The sequence below is a fragment of the Mustela nigripes genome, chromosome 12 (assembly GCF_022355385.1).
Source record: "Mustela nigripes isolate SB6536 chromosome 12, MUSNIG.SB6536, whole genome shotgun sequence".
Taxonomy (NCBI): Eukaryota; Metazoa; Chordata; class Mammalia; order Carnivora; family Mustelidae; genus Mustela; species Mustela nigripes.
The window spans coordinates 140,525,077-140,540,577 of record NC_081568.1 but is presented as its reverse complement, the minus strand read 5'-3'; the positions used below and the strand labels follow the sequence as shown (position 1 = coordinate 140,540,577).

Sequence of the window (15,501 nt, the reverse complement as noted above, 5' to 3'; positions counted from 1 at the left end):
TTGGTATGGAAAGTGGTCACCTGCACATTATTTATGGTAAATGTACATTTGCTCACCAGATGCCTAGAGCTGTGTGTGTGTGATTCTCTGTCTGCTTTCTTTTTTTTTTTTTGTCTGCTTTCTTTACATATGTATCCAGGCACCTTCTATCAAATATATGAAAATGGCTATATGCCTGTGACTGTAGCTCACGACATCCGTGCAGTTGGGATCAGAGTCAGGTTTGGTTGGGAAGGTTTCCTGGAAGAAGTGAGTTTGGGTGGGGTTGGTGGGGGGCAAGAGAGGGAGTTTCAAAAGGAGGTAAGTATTGCACGTGGGCAGAAGGAAGCAGCATACACAAAGCTTCCAAGGCTGGAGTGGTAAGTCAGATGTATTCAGTGAGTAAGCGTGAACCATATGAGAACAGATTGTAAATTAGTGGTTGAAAATCACCAGGCTACCAGGGGAGAAGAAGCCAGGGCTGTGTGTGGAAGAGGACAGGAGAGGCTTGTGGGAGCTGCTCTCCTGCATGTGTTGCTAGTAAATTTCACGCCTGGATACCTGTGGACGCTGACCATGTTGCCATCTAGTGGAGCCGGCGGAAATGCACCTGCTAACTAACCTCTTTTCACTTGAGGTTAAATAATGTGGTATCTTAGCGGTAGGGAAGCTCACTTCTGTTTTCCCTAGGAATTTTACATAAGGAATTAGGGGAGATGGATGTAATTGTGCACCCCCCCCCAATGATATTAATTTTGACTCTAGAAAATAGAACTGAATCCCAATAGAAAGCATTTCTCACAGACAATGTTTGGAGGTCGTGGAGTCCATCCTGGTACAGTGGTGGGGAGGAGAGCCCTCCCACGAGAAGCACCATAGCGCACAGACCTCAGAGCTGGAAGATGCTGTAGAGGGCTCTACCCCACCCATCCCCCCCTTGCATCCATTCAGCAAAACTTCCTCAGTTCCTGTTACCTGTCAGGCTCTCTTCTGGGTGCTGGGGATATACCAGTGATAAGAGAAGATAGAGAGCCCTGTTCATAAGGAAAAAAAAAAAAAAAAAAAAGAACTAAAATAAGGAACTCAAGAAATCCCTGCCCTTGGAGCACTGACATTCTAGTGGGAAAGATGGACAATAAACAAAGAAGTAAAAAACAGAATAGGAGGGATTCTGTTAAGTAAGTGCAAGGGAGGAAAAAAAAATTATGTCTAAAATGGGGGATAAGTATTGTTGTCCATTCTGTGGGTGGTGGAGGCGGAGGGAGGATTTGCAATTGTGTGTCCTCACTGAGGAGACTGTGAGACTAGTTTGAGAAATTGTGATATTAGTCTCTCCTAAAGGTGTGAGGAAGCCAGACAGGTGATGCATATTCTGGAGAGGAGCGTTCCTGGCAGAGGGCAAGAAGATACAAAGGTCCTGGGGTGGGAATGGTCCTAGTGTGTTCCCAAAACTGCAAGGGGACTGATCAGAGGAAAGACGAGCCAGAGAGATGGGAAGGGGCCAGATCAGCTTGGGCCATGGTGACAGTTAAAACGAATTTGACATTTGACATGAAAGGAGAAGCCATCTAATCTAGTGTAACATCATTTGATAAATGAAACTTAGGACAAAGAAATCAGGTCAGATGTCTGTGGTTAGTCAGCATCATGGGGCCTGAGCGGGGATGAGAACGTGCTTTCTAACCCATGTTATTCCTGCCGACCTAGCCTGCCCCGGTGAGGATGCATGACCCCATTGAGGCTCAGACTTGTAAGTGCAGTGGTCCTGAAATAGCCTGGCACTGTGGGGTCCTCTCAACAGCTGTGTGTCAGCACGGTTCATCCTGGTCCTTCCATCGGGATGACCACCGTACACACAGAGAGGCTCCCTACGTTCATTGTGCGGTTACTTGGATATAGGAAATGCAAGATTTTTAGGGCTTACAGGGGTAGATCACAGTTCTTGTCATGAGAGGTAGTAAGGTTGAATAATGCAAGTTATTTAAAATGATTTTGAAAATAGGGGCACTTGGGTGGCTCAGTTAAGTGTCCATGGCTCAGGGCATGATCTGAGGATCATGGGGAGACGGATTCTCTCTCCTTCCCCCCTCCAAATAAATAAATAAAATCTTTAAAAAAAATAAAGAATTTGAAAATAGGATCACCAGGTGAGGAGAGAGCCCCTTGCTGTCACCAAATACAGCTGGACCTGGACAGTTTTACCCAACGGGCTTCATTTTCTTTCTTTACTGTGAGCCTGTTCAAGTCCCCCCTCCCTTCCACCTTCTTTAGATCTTATGACTATTGTCCTCTGGACATGAGCCAGATCCCCTAATCTCACTTTCTGAGGAAAGTCAGACGAGCGCTCTGTGTACAGGAGAACCTGCACAGTCTCCTCTCCATCACGCACAGCCTGGATCCTGTGGATGGAGTCACAGGGGGTCCTGGCACCAGGACGGTCCCATCCTGTGCAGAAAACTAACTCAGGACTTTCTCTTGCTCCTTCCTTCCCTTTCTTCCAAAGCAAAGCTCCTAGTAGAGGTAATGTGAAGTCTACATCATCTTACTTGGCACATACATTTGTTTATATAATACTTTCTCTCTTTTTTCTTTCTTCTTTTTAAAAATTTATTTATTTGACAGAGAGAAAGAGAGCAAGAGCACAAGTAGGCAGAGCTGCAGGCAGAGGGAGAGGGAGAAGCAGGTTCCCCGCTGAGCAGAAAGCCCATTGTGGGGCTTGATCCCAAGACCCTGGGATCATGACCTGAGCCAAAGGCAGCCGTTTAACCAACTGAGCCACCCAGGTGCCCCTTTTTATTTATTTTTTTGCCAACCAAGGTGATTTCATATGTCCATTTGTGTTTTTGTAAAGTGAGCTCTGAAATCCCACTACCTCAGACTATGAGGACCAGCTTTGATTTGTATCCTCAGGAATTCATCGTCCCTTCAGCACCTGAATCCTTTCTTTTTCCCTGGAGCCTGAGGGCACAGTTCTCTGGGATCCTTTCATTTGGGTCTTTAGGTGAGTGGGCGCTCCTGGGGGTGCTTTTACTTTTTCCTGCCTTCAAGTCTTGCTGTTTTTGCAAGGGAGGCAAACCCCCCTCATGACAAGGATGTTCCCATCCCGAGTCCCTCAGGAGGTTCCGTCAGGGATGGTGGGGCAGCACCATACTGGGAGTGGAGGACCCACGTCCTGTCCCTCAGAGCCTCTGCGCTGTCTGTATCACTGAGGTTGCTCAGCATCTCCCGCCCTTGGGTCTCTGTGCTTGGCTATCACTGCTGTCTGACAGGCAGGACTTGACTCTGCAGGAGAGGGGGTTTCCAGGCTGTCTTCAGACTTTGTTAGGCAACCAGCTTGAGGAAACGGGGGAGCAAGTACTGGTCGCCTGTGTTTTCTGGGCCTCCTTTACCCGCTGTCCTTTAGGGGCTGGGCACGTGGTAAAGCCGGCAGCAAGATTAGAAGTCCTCTAGCGTGCTCCTCATTAGCTGTCCAGAATGGTATCTGGACATAAGAGTATTATGCAAGAAAGAGAAACCCCAGTTTAGATCGGCTCGTACAAAAGAGAAATTTTTATTAGCTTGCATAACTGGAATGAGATTTGGTTTAGCCGCTCAGTGATGTCAGGAACCCATTTTCTTTCTAATCTGCCCTCTGTGGTTGAGTTTCATCCTCAGCAATGCAGTTTCTCTCATGGTGGTTAACTGTCTGCGGCAGTGCTAACTTCACGTGCGCAACACACTGTCCAGCAGGAGAGAGAGAGAGAACTGGCTTCTGGCAGCTCTATCAGAGGAGTGAGTGACCTCTTCCAGAAGTCCCAGCAAATTTTTCATGTCTCAGTGCCCAATCTTAAGCCACTTTATTGGCTATAGAAGGGAGTGGTGAGTGGCATAGGTTTGGGTTGTCTAAACCAGTCACTGGGGATACCTGGATGTCTAGTCCGTTAACCATCTACCTGCCTTTGGCTCAGATCATGATTCCAGGGTCCTGGGATAGAGTCCTGCATCAGATTCCCTGCTAGGCGAGGAGCCTGCTTCTCCCTCTTCTCTGCCTGCCACTCCCCCTGTTTGTGCTCTCTCTCTTTCTCTCTGACAAATAAATAAAATCTTAAAACACACACACACACACACACACAACAACCAGTCACTCTATGGCAAGGAAGCTAAGATTGCTGTGCCTGAGGTGGAATGGTCAGGGTAAACCTGAGAGTTAGGGATGGACTCCGTGTCTCCCTCAAATAGCACACTGCCCCCCAAGCAGGGTGGATAGGAGGGACCTTGAGTGGGCCCCCATTGTCTCCTGAACAAACTTCCTTTTGCTGTGCTGTTTTCTTTTTTGTTTATTTTCCCCTGTTGCTTCTTATTTGATGACTGGCCACAGTATAATAATACAGTGACTGGAACCCTCCATATTGGATTCCCAGTGCCCCATCCCCCAACCCCATGACAGTGACACAGATGCTGTCAGGGAGAACAATGACATACCCTCCTTGAACCCCAACAGCACTGCCGATCAGGAATGGAAATTCTCAGAGGTCAATAAGGCATCCCCAAAGTGTCATAGACCTGGTCTTGTAAGCGCTGAACAATGAGAATAAGAACTAGAGAAAATTAATTACAGGCAGCCCTTCCATCTATGGTAATTATGTGTCCCCATAAAACACTGAAGTCCAATATAGTTTTTCTTTTAAGACAATGTAATGAGGCCATTTGTTCCTGTAAAGAATACCCCTTATGTTTTATAGACATGAGCATAATTGTCATATCTGGTTATTTTATCTATTTCAACTGATATTACTGGACTCTGGATAATGTAGATTTTGTTTTGAAACTGCATATGAATAAGCAAAACGGGGCAGTCAGTCATACAGGATGTTATTTTGTTTATTTTAGATGATCCCTCTAGGAGAATGGCCATCAAGGTCAGGAGAAGGGACTAGGGCAACATACAAGGGCTCCAGGGGGAGAAAAAAGGCACAGTGTACAAAGAAAAATCACTTTTGGGGCACCTGGGTGGCTCAGTCTGCCTTCGTCTCAGGTCATGATCCCAGGACCCTAGGATCAAGTCCCACATCGGGCTCCTTGCTCAGCGGGGTGCCTGTTTCTCCCTCTGTGAGGCTCCCCCTGCTTGTGCACTCTCTCTCTGTCAAATAAATAAATAAATCTTAAGGGAAAGAAAAGAGGTAGGTATTCATCTTTGTACATGACCTCTATGAGTGGCGAATGGAATTCCAAACTCCAGAGCCCTGTCCCCAGCCAGCCAGTATTCCTGCTACATCCGTGATGGGACTAGACACACAGAAGGCCAGGCAGGGCCAAGGAGGCTTTTATTTTGGGTGGGCTTTGACCCAAACCCTGGTGATGACCTTGAGTGAGCCAGACTGCACCCGTGGGTGTGGCAGAAATCCAGTGCAAGACACTGGGTTAGGCTCCAGAAGGATGCAGGCGTCTTTAAAGGCATGATGCTCTATCACAGGGGGCTGCTTCCACAGCGGAGGTCTTCGAGATGGAGGTTCTAGTACCCATTAAGACACTTGCATGATGAGCTCTGGACGTGCCGTATCAACTTCCGGGGCCTGATCTCTCCTCGATGAGCAAGCCTGAGCTGAGATTGAACAAGAGGACTTGCAAAGCTTCCTCGAAGCCCTCGCCTTCTGGTTCTTGGGTTCCGCGCGGGCTGTGATGGAGGCATCATGTGGAACTGTGGAGGGGTGCAGGGTCGGGGTGCCCCTGGGCCAGGGCATACAGACACATGGGAGACGGCGGTTTCTGCGTTGCGTCCTGCAGGTGTCCTCAGGAGCTACCAAGCAGCTGGTCTGACTCAGGGCTGGATGCAAAAGGCTCCAACTTGCGTGTTAGTTGCCTACTACAGATCCCCTGAATAGAGGTGTTGTTTCCTTTGCCAGGCCTGGCTTGGATGCTGGCTGCCAGGCTTGTGTTCTGTGACGTTCCAGATGGCAGGGGTCTTGCGGGAGCCGAGGACGCAGGGGGAGATCGGATGGTGACCAGTGCTGGCCGATACTTCTGTTGAAACATGGTTTCAAAGCTGTGGTCACGTGGCTTATGTTGGGACCCGCGAGCTTCGCTGTACTTTTTTTTTGTTTTTTTGGTTTTTGGTAAGTCTGATTACAAGGGGTATTGCACACAGTTGTGGTTTTTCGGTTTTTCGTGCTCTCGTTGCTCAATTACCCAGCACCAAACGGTCAGCTCTGGAGCTCTACCTAATGGGAGAGAAATGGTTTGTTTGTGTTCCGTGTCAGTCTTGATAAACCAGAGGTCCCAAACTCAAATGTCTGCTAAAACCAGGTAGGAAACGGGAATGTGAAAATATTGCTTTCTACGAACAGTTCAGGTTATGACACCTGGGGCTGACTTGGAGAGAACAGGTCCCATCCCCAGGCATTGACATTGAGATGAAAAACAAAGTTTATCCAATCCAAGAAATCCTTCCATGGCTGGACTCAGTCCTAAGGCTACCAGTGTGTGGATTCCTGGGCTATGAATCAGCGAACTTCAGCTGTCATGGATGTTTGCTCAGCCTCAGAAATGTCAGATGTTACAGATATGAGCCCTTTGTTATTTTGCTTCTCAGTGGATTTTAGCTCTTTACCTTAGATGACAAGGCGATCCCTGGGGTAAGTAGGCCACCCTAGCTTTGACCCACAAACTGGAAATGCTTCCAAAGAAATAACGTCCTCATGGATATTGTTCCTTTGGTTGCTGACTTTTGGAGGCTGAATCAATTTAGAAAAGGGAAGATGTAAATCTCATCCAAAACACTTCTGAGTATTTTACAGCATTAAAAAATTAAAAAAAAAAATTGTGCCCCTCAAAACAAGGAACCTCCCACATTGGAAAGGCACACTCCTGCCTTGCCGGTTGTCTGCAGGGTATAGTCACTCCTCTTTGCCTTTTCTCTGAGTTAGGACAGCTTGGGGGCAAGGACCAGGAAGGAATCTGAAAGGGACAAGCTTGTATTCACTCTTTCCCACCACTTCCGTGCCTCTCCATACCCATATTCTTAATTTCTGCATTCCTGCTCTCCCCTGCACCCCCCAGGAAGGAACCAAGAAACCAGTGGACTCTTTACACGCTGAGGTGTGAGTCATTCGCAAGCCGTAAGAGACACTTGTATTTTTCAGAGAACTTGATGGTACAACAGGAAATAGGACAACATTTAACTAAAAGTCCTGCTCCTTTAATGAAAGTATTCCTGTAGCGCTAAGTGGATAATTTTAAGTCTGGGGAGCCTTTGAGTCACCCTAGAGAGAGCACCTTCATGGCCCTGCTTCAGGTAAGATCTGTTGGACTACCACCAGCCACTGAATATGGAGGGGCGTTCCTGCTTTATCCTGTTTTATTTCCATTATTCACATTCCTGTCAGAGTCCATGAAAATTCCTGCAGATGTGTTTTGTAAGAGACTGATGGTGCGCAGCTCCCCTGTGTCTGACCAGTGGGAGAATTATGGGGATTTAAATATTCCTTCAGCAAAGCCACTCAGTTAAAGCTGTGCTAAAATTGTGCTCTTCTCCTAGTGCTTACTCACCAGAATAGTCTCAATTTCTCCCTTTCTGTGAGAGTCCATAAAGGAATAGTCCACAATTCTTTCTGTACTTCCTTAACAGCAATCTATCCCCAAACCCCTTGCAATTTGGCTTCTTTGTCTAATCATGTTACCTAATTGTCTTTTCTCCAAGAAAAGACAGTGGCCACCTCATCATCATATCTGTTGACCTTTTCTTTAGCTTTCCTTTCTGGTGGGTTGTTTATTCACCCGTTAGTTCTACCAGGAACCATTCTTCCTTCCTTTCTCCTCCATCTCCCCCTCCTTGGCTAATTTCTCCACCCTCCACCTCAATTCCTTTTAGCTTAGGCATCACTTCTTCCAGGCAGCCTTCCCTGATTGACTTCCTCCCCTAGGACTGATTTACATACATACTGATTTATATACTCCTAATCGATTTCAGAGCACCCCGTACTTTTTTGCTTTACACTTACATTATATTTTAATTAGTGTCTTCCCCCTCCCCTGCCTATACAGTAGAGTCTGAGAGGACAGACACTGGTGGTGTTTTATCTGTACCATTTGCCTTATACCTGTACATGGTAAATGTTCCATAAGTATTTGCAGATTGGAGTACTATAGAAACAAAGACAGCATCTGAACAGCACTATCTGTGGCTTCTTCTAGAGCAGGCAGTGAAACCCCAGCTTCCTTCATCAAGCTTTGGTTCTCCCTAGGTCCCTTGGACGTCCAATTAGTAGATGTAGAGGGGTTGTTAGATGCTGTCGATAAAAGTGATATCTGGGGACACCTGGGTGGCTCAGTCGGTTAAGCGGCTGCCTTCAGCCTAGGTCATGATCTCAGGGTCCTGGGATCAAGCCTGTATCTGGCTCCCTGCTCAGTGGAGAGCCTGCTTCTCCCTCTCTGCCACTCTACCTACTTCTACTCTCTCTCTCTGTCAAATAAATAAAATCTTTTTTTAAAAAAAAAAGTGATATTTGGCTCTGAGGAAGAAGGCAAGTGTCTGGAAATCCTGACCATGTGTATTCAGCCCCTTTCAGGGAATAACTATTCATTGCTTCTGTTGGCCAAGGAATGGCTCCCTGTTGATGAACCCAAAGGAGTGGATGAGGTTTGAGGGCTCTGCACTAACAGAACAGGAAACACATTGTTCAAAAAGCCTGGCAAGGGGGCGCTAATGATTTTTATCATCACAATGGAGGGAGAACTTGAATATTTGATGGGCAGTTCTAGAGAAACATTGACTAATTCTTAAAGGAACTGATAATTATGATGGAGATCCAAAAGCATGTGGATAGTCACTGTATTTTTTAGGCCATTTAAGGAATTTTTTTTTTAAAGATTTTATTTATTTATTTGACAGACAGGGATCACAAGTAGTCAGAGAGGCAGGCAGAGAGAGCGGGGAGAAAACAGGCTCCCTGCGGAGCAGGTAGCCCGATGCGGGGCTCCGTCCCAGGACCCTGGGACCATGACCTGAGCCAAAGGCAGAGGCTTTCACCCACTGAGCTACCCAGGCACCCCCATTTAAGGAACTTTTAAGATAATTTCAACTATATACACTATTCTTTACTGATTTGAGAACCCAGCGTCCCACCTCCTCTCACCTCTGAAAACATGACTCAGCTATGTTAAGAGCATTGTACCTTCTCTGTAGACCTATATTATGATGGGCTTTCGGGAGCATTTGAGAAGAAGGTGAAATCTTGTTCACATGCCTCTCCTTTTGTCTTGAATTTGGATGGGAATTATTGATGGGGCATAAAGACAATGAAAAAAGACAATTTTTTTTGGCAGGGTTTAGTGGGCCAAAGTGGGTTCACATATGTACTACAGAAGAGTGTAATCAACAACAATAGTCTGCTGTGTAAAACAAATAATAGTAATGTTCCCTAGCCTTTGTTTAGTGAAGAGATATTCTATGCAATGTATGTTAGAAGTATTTTCAACAAAGGCTGTGGCTTTATAGAAACAGCAGCCCTCTGGGGAAGGGCTCAACTCCTATGGGAAACTGATCTGATAGAAGAGGCTCGATCCCATCCCCTCACCGGCTGCACTGCTTAGACCTCGGACTCCGAGGTGTGAAGTGGGACTCCTCCCCTTCCCCCTTGCCATGCCTGTTCCTCTCTGGATTTCCTCCCCTTTCTGTTAAAGTCCCTCTTGCTCCAAGCCAGCTGGGCTCAGATCCTGCCAGTCAGCTTTGCGGTCTGACCTCTCTTGACTGCCCCACACCCCTCTTCTGATGGAGCATATGCTGTATTTGTCTTGGATAAAGTTATTGGTGCTCTGCTCAATCCAAAACTCTATAGCAGGAGAAAAATAGCATGGAATGAGGGCAGAGGACCCGCCTTCCAGTCTCAGTCCTAGCTAAGGGACCTTGGTCCAGTCCCTGAATGTCTCTGAGCATCAGTATCCTTGTCTGAAGCAAATGGAGCCAATGATAACCCAAGATTCCTTTCCATACGGAATTGTTGTGAGGCTCAGTGGTAATGTGTGCAGACACACATCAAGAACTAGAAAGCACCACCTTGCTGAGACCTAGTAAGATGGAGATGTGTTCTGTAAGTGTGCCTAGCACAAGACTTAGCACATAGTAGGTGCTTGATAAACTATGCCTGATGATATTAAGACAGCTGAATATAAAGATAAACCTCATTGGCTTTGACCCGGGCTGCTGGTTCAGAATTTGGGGCAATGGCCAAGTGGAATATTGCTTCCTTCCTCTGGCCCAGATAATAGGGTATTTGGGATGCCCAAGGTTCTGCCTTTTTATATTCATAGGTTAATAATCATCCATTAAGCACACAGATGACAAAATTAAGTATGTCTTGTGCAACAATGGATCCCAAGTTGGCTTTAGAAAACACAATGTATTGGGGCACCTGGGTGGCTCAGTCTTAACTGACATCTGCCTTCGGCTCTGGTCATGATCCCAGGATCCTGGGATTGAGTCCCACATGGGGCTCCCTGCTTAGCGGGGAGCCTGCTTCTTCCTCTCCCTCTGTCCATTTGTGCATTTTCTCTCTCTCTCTCAAATAAATACAATCTTTAAAAAAAAAAAAATGGAAAACACGGCATATTATAAACACAAACAGTCCCTGAAGGGGAGCTCTTTCCCAAGAGATCAGATGAATAGACTATTAATCGCCCAAGAGCCGTTCATGCCTTGAGTAAAGAGGTGTCTGCAATCCCCATCTGGGATTTATTAGTACATATATTTTGGTGACCCCATGCCAGATGTTAGTTCTTTACCTAAAGGGAATAAAACTCCTGATCTGAGGATGGCGAGGTCGCAGCTCTTTGAAGGTGGGCCACTGCCACAAGCACCTTGCTGGCTCTGGAAATACCATCTGGGGAACTGGAATTGGGTTCAGTCCAGCCTAGTAGTGGTTCTGAGGGCACGTGTGGAGGTGCCAGAGTCCAGTGGCTTCTACCGGGGACGTTTGCCTTTGCTTATTGCTCTGTGTTTATGAAGATGTTAAAAGGAAGTGCGTCCATTCTGTGCCTGTTGTAAAAACAGAAGGTTTGCAGCTGTCAGAGTTATTTTCTTCTTGGCTCTTTATCTGATGGACTTTTTTGTAAACCTGACAGATTTATGGATGGCTGCAGATCACCAGCGTCAGCTCTTGGGATGTAATGCAAATTTTCTTTCTGTGTTTCTTTGAAGGGCACAGAGATTTATGGACACACTTCCTCGTAATGTAGTTTGGAGGGGAGGGGAACTGGAAATGGTTCTTACATGTTGTCATAATTCAATATTACCAGTGGATCTGATGATGATTTTATTAGTGCCATGGTGCCCTCAAAGCATCCAACATTTTCTTCTCCTTAAAAAAGTGGTGGGGAGAACCCCACAAGGTATAATCGTGTGTTTTTAAGAGCTTTCAGATCTGCATCAGAAGACAAGGAACATCACGATGATCAGCTTTAAATGTAATAGAAGTTCACTCGGGAAGTGTAGGTTCACGTGGGTGTCAGCAGGCTTTCTGGAGGAATCACAGGCAAGGTTTTGGGAGGGGTTCAAACAACAACAACAATAATGGTGGAACATAGGAGGAAAAATAGACAGTGGCAGCAGCTCCTCCCACAAGGCAGCTTGTAGCTGCAAAGGTGTCATGGTTCTCTGTAATGTTTGTTTCCAGTAATTTCCAGTGAATGAAAATAAGCATCGAAGTTTCTGAATGAGTGCTTTTCAGATCATTCATTTCTGCTTGTAGGGGGGTGCACATTCATGGTTTTGCCCCTGGCCACATCCTGCATCCGTAATTGGTGGCCTTCGTCTTCTGGGGGAGAGCGTGGTCCTCCAGCTAGCATTTCAACTGTCTTACCGCCACCTCCGTATCTCTGTGTCTGCCTGGGTGCAGCGATGGAGGCAGCCAGGACCTGTGGCAGGCACAGATTAGTCTATGTCTGTCTAGCTTCTGTGGACATGTAAGGTGTCTGCCCCTGGGCTCATTGAGGGAAATTGACTTACAACCCGTTAGATTATACCAGCTGGAGATGATGGATGGACTAACAGCCATAGGAATGGAGGGAAGAAAGTCTGTCAAGCAAACATTTTGACTGTGGGATTTAGTGAGATTAGAAATAAGGGGAGGGGCGCCTGGGTGGCTCAGTGGGTTAAAGCCTCTGCCTTCGGCTCAGGTCATGATTCCAGGGTCCTGGGATCGAGCCCTGCATTGGGCTCTCTGCTCAGTGGGGAGTCTGCTTCCCTTCCTCTCTTTCTGCCTGCCTGTCTGCCTAACTCATGATCTCTGTCTGTCAAATAAACAAATAAAATATTTAAAAATAAATAAATAAGTAAGGGGAGACAGAGCAGCCTAAGCCAAAGACCTTGGGAGGCTTCTAGCCACTGTCGCCTCAAGTGAGAAATAATTTGATATCATGAAGAAAATCAAGATGTTGTGTGTGTGCGTCACTCCTGGTGGGGGTGGGGTATGGGTCTGTCTGTTCCTTCAGTTGGAAGGATAAAGCAGACAGACCCTCCAGACAGCTGGAAACATAGGCAGGAGCTAAGGTTCCCAATGTGCTTCACTCATGGACCCCTTCATGTCTCTGTCTTCTTTTCACATCATTTTCTTGGACCCAAGGAATACCTCACAGTTTCACTTAAGTGCTTGGGTCTAAATAATTACCTGTGTGGAAAACATGATATGTATAAGTCGAAAGATTTTTTTTAAAAAAATGCTTTTATTTCATTCTTCACCACAGTGACTAGTGGAACAAGTTGTTCCTGCTGGGCCTTGCGTGGTTCAACCAGGATCCAATCAGGAGCATGATAATGGGAACTGGAAGGTTTCATATAAATAAATATGAACTAGCGCTATACTAAGTGGCTCCTCAAAAGGTGAAAAATAGAAAATTACTGTAAGATCTAGCAATTCCCCTTCTGGGGATGGACCCCCAAAGAACTGAAAGCAGAGACTTGTACAGGTCTTGGCACACCCCTGTTGGCAGCAGCATTGTTCATAAGAGGCAGAAGGGGGTAATTACCCAGTTCCCTACTGAATGGTCCATGAATCAACAAAATGTGATATGTGACTATCATTCAGCCTCAAAAAGGTAGGAAATTCTGGCACAAGCTATACCACGGATGAATCTTTGGGACATGAAGAGAAATATGGCAGTCAACACACAAAAACTCAAATACGCTGTAATTCCACTTATATGGGATGTCTACGGTAGTGAGGTTCAAAGACAGAAAGTAGAATGGTGGTTGCTGGGGACTGAGGGGAGGGGAGAATGGAAAGTTGGCGTTTAATGGGTACAGAGTTTCAGTTTTGCAAATGAAAAGAGTGTTGGAAATGGGAGGTGGTAAGGGTTGCGCAATCATGTTAGGCATTTAGTACAATTGAACTGTATGTTTAAAAATGATTAAGATGGCAAATTTTATGTGGTGTGCATTTTACCACGATTAATAATAACAAGAAAGAAAACAAAAGAAATACCAACTTTAATGAGGACTATCTAGCCAGTGAAGAGAATTGTTAGGAAAAGAGGGAAAGCTAGAGTGGCAACCACTTACCATGGGTTCAAAATAGAGCACCAAGAATGAGCATCCCCCTTGTTCCTTAATGGACAGAGGATGGCTCGCCACAGCTCCATCCAATGGCAGAGAAGTCGCTGTAACACTGTGCTTATAGAACTTGCTGGAAATCCACCTGCTACGATGCTGAGGAAATCTATCTCTGAGGAGGTTTCTTGAAAAAGCACACCAAAACCAAGAAGGGAAAGTTTTTCTTCCTGTAATGTCTCTACAGTGCACCCCACTGACAGAGCTTAGAATTGTACTGACTGGCAAAAGAGAAAAATGTATTCCGAGTCCCATCTTTCTTTGCTCAGAGCAGGTGATGAAGGGTGAATTTGGGGCTGCCAGGCCATAAATGGATCACTGCCCAACTCACAACTTCTCAAACCTTGAGATCAGGTTGGATCTCACTACCCTAATTTCCTGTCTTATGTACTTTTAAAATATAATACTTGCTTTTTATCATGGCAACTGCCAACGGCCTAGCTTTGCAAAGAGATGATGTCATTAAACGAAATGTAACACCATCTGGTGTTACACTGTGAACTTGCTCCAAGTTGGAGTTCATATAGTTTCTGAGAGATGTTGAATAATACTTTGTTTTCCTCAAAAATCTAAAATATCCTGCAACACCCCTGTGAGCTTGCCCTTGGCACCACGGCATACAATTTGGAGGTCTCGGAGCTAAACTGATGAGTCTGTTCCAACATTTATGACCACAGCACTCTAACATATGAGAATCTAAGGTGCCAGTTCAGTTAAGAGGACAGAAGAGTCATGGGTAAAGTCAAAACAGCCTGGGGTAATATTATTTTTGAAAGCCTCTTAGAAAGTTACCAGATTGGAGAATAACATAGCACTTTCCTGTAAGTAGAAGACTTACTGTCTAAGTCCTTCCTTGACCATCAGAATGGGTTGCTAGATGAAATAGTTGGCTTGTCCTTGGAGGCACTTTGGTGTGGGAAAAAATATATAGTCTTCAATACAACATTGACCGTCAGCGCATGAGATGATCACTGTGTGAGGAGAACATACAGAGACAAGAGTTGGGGAGGGACCAGTCTATCCTAGCTCCATCTCAGGCTCGCCCTTCAGCATAAAATCCTTATATGGAATGGCCAAAAATGCATTTATTTATTTATTTTATTTTTTTAGATTTTATTTATTTATTTGACAGAGATCACAAGTAGACAGAGAGGCAGGCAGACAGAGAGGAGGAAGGGAAGGAAGCAGGCTCCCTGCTAAGCAGAGAGCCCCATGTGGGGCTCGATCCCAGGACCCTGGGATCATAACCTGAGCCGAAGGCAGAGGCTTTAACCCACTGAGCCACCCAGGCGCCCCTGCATTTATTTATTTTATATATATTTTATTTATTTATTTGGCAGAGAGAGAGGGAGAGCACAAGCAGGGGCAGCGGCAGGCAGAGGGAGAAGCAGGCTCCCCACCAAGCGGGAAGCCCTGATGCTGGACTGGATCCCAGGATCCCGGGATCATGATCTGAGCTGAAGGCAGACGCTTAACTGACTGAGCCACCCAGGCATCCCAGCAAATGCATTTAGATGATTACGGCTTTTCTCTTTCTCTTTTGGGCTGCTTCTACGTCGTTAAGATTGAGAAAGTTAAATGGCATATGATGGCACTTTGCTGAGTTCAGTAGTCAGAAGTCTGTTGGAGAAGATTTCAGATTGAGTAAGGGGAAGAGTTTCAACTCTCTTCTGTGTCTTCTGGGAAATGGATGGGCTTCCTAAGGCTTTTTCTCATCAGACAGGCACCCTTGTTCATATTAGCAGCTTCTCAGAGAAGTTAGTTATTTTGGTGATGTCTCCAACTTAGTGAATCATAACGGTTGCATATTTCTACAGCTCTTCTTTAAGGAGAAGCTGAGTGGCTGAAGTTTTGCAGCCTGACCTATTCAAATGGAAAAAGGACCCCTGCCTTTCAGTGCTACCTACAAAACAGCCCTCTCTTTCCCCCACAAAATGCTGTTTGGA

The 15,501-nt window shown here is 45.8% G+C and overlaps 1 protein-coding gene across 2 annotated transcripts in view; it reads left to right on the top strand.

Annotated features, from left to right (window-relative positions):
- The window catches only part of TNFAIP8 (TNF alpha induced protein 8), a 113,193-nt gene that overhangs the window by 53,542 nt on the left and 44,150 nt on the right, over window positions 1-15,501 (top strand). The window lies entirely within an intron of this gene.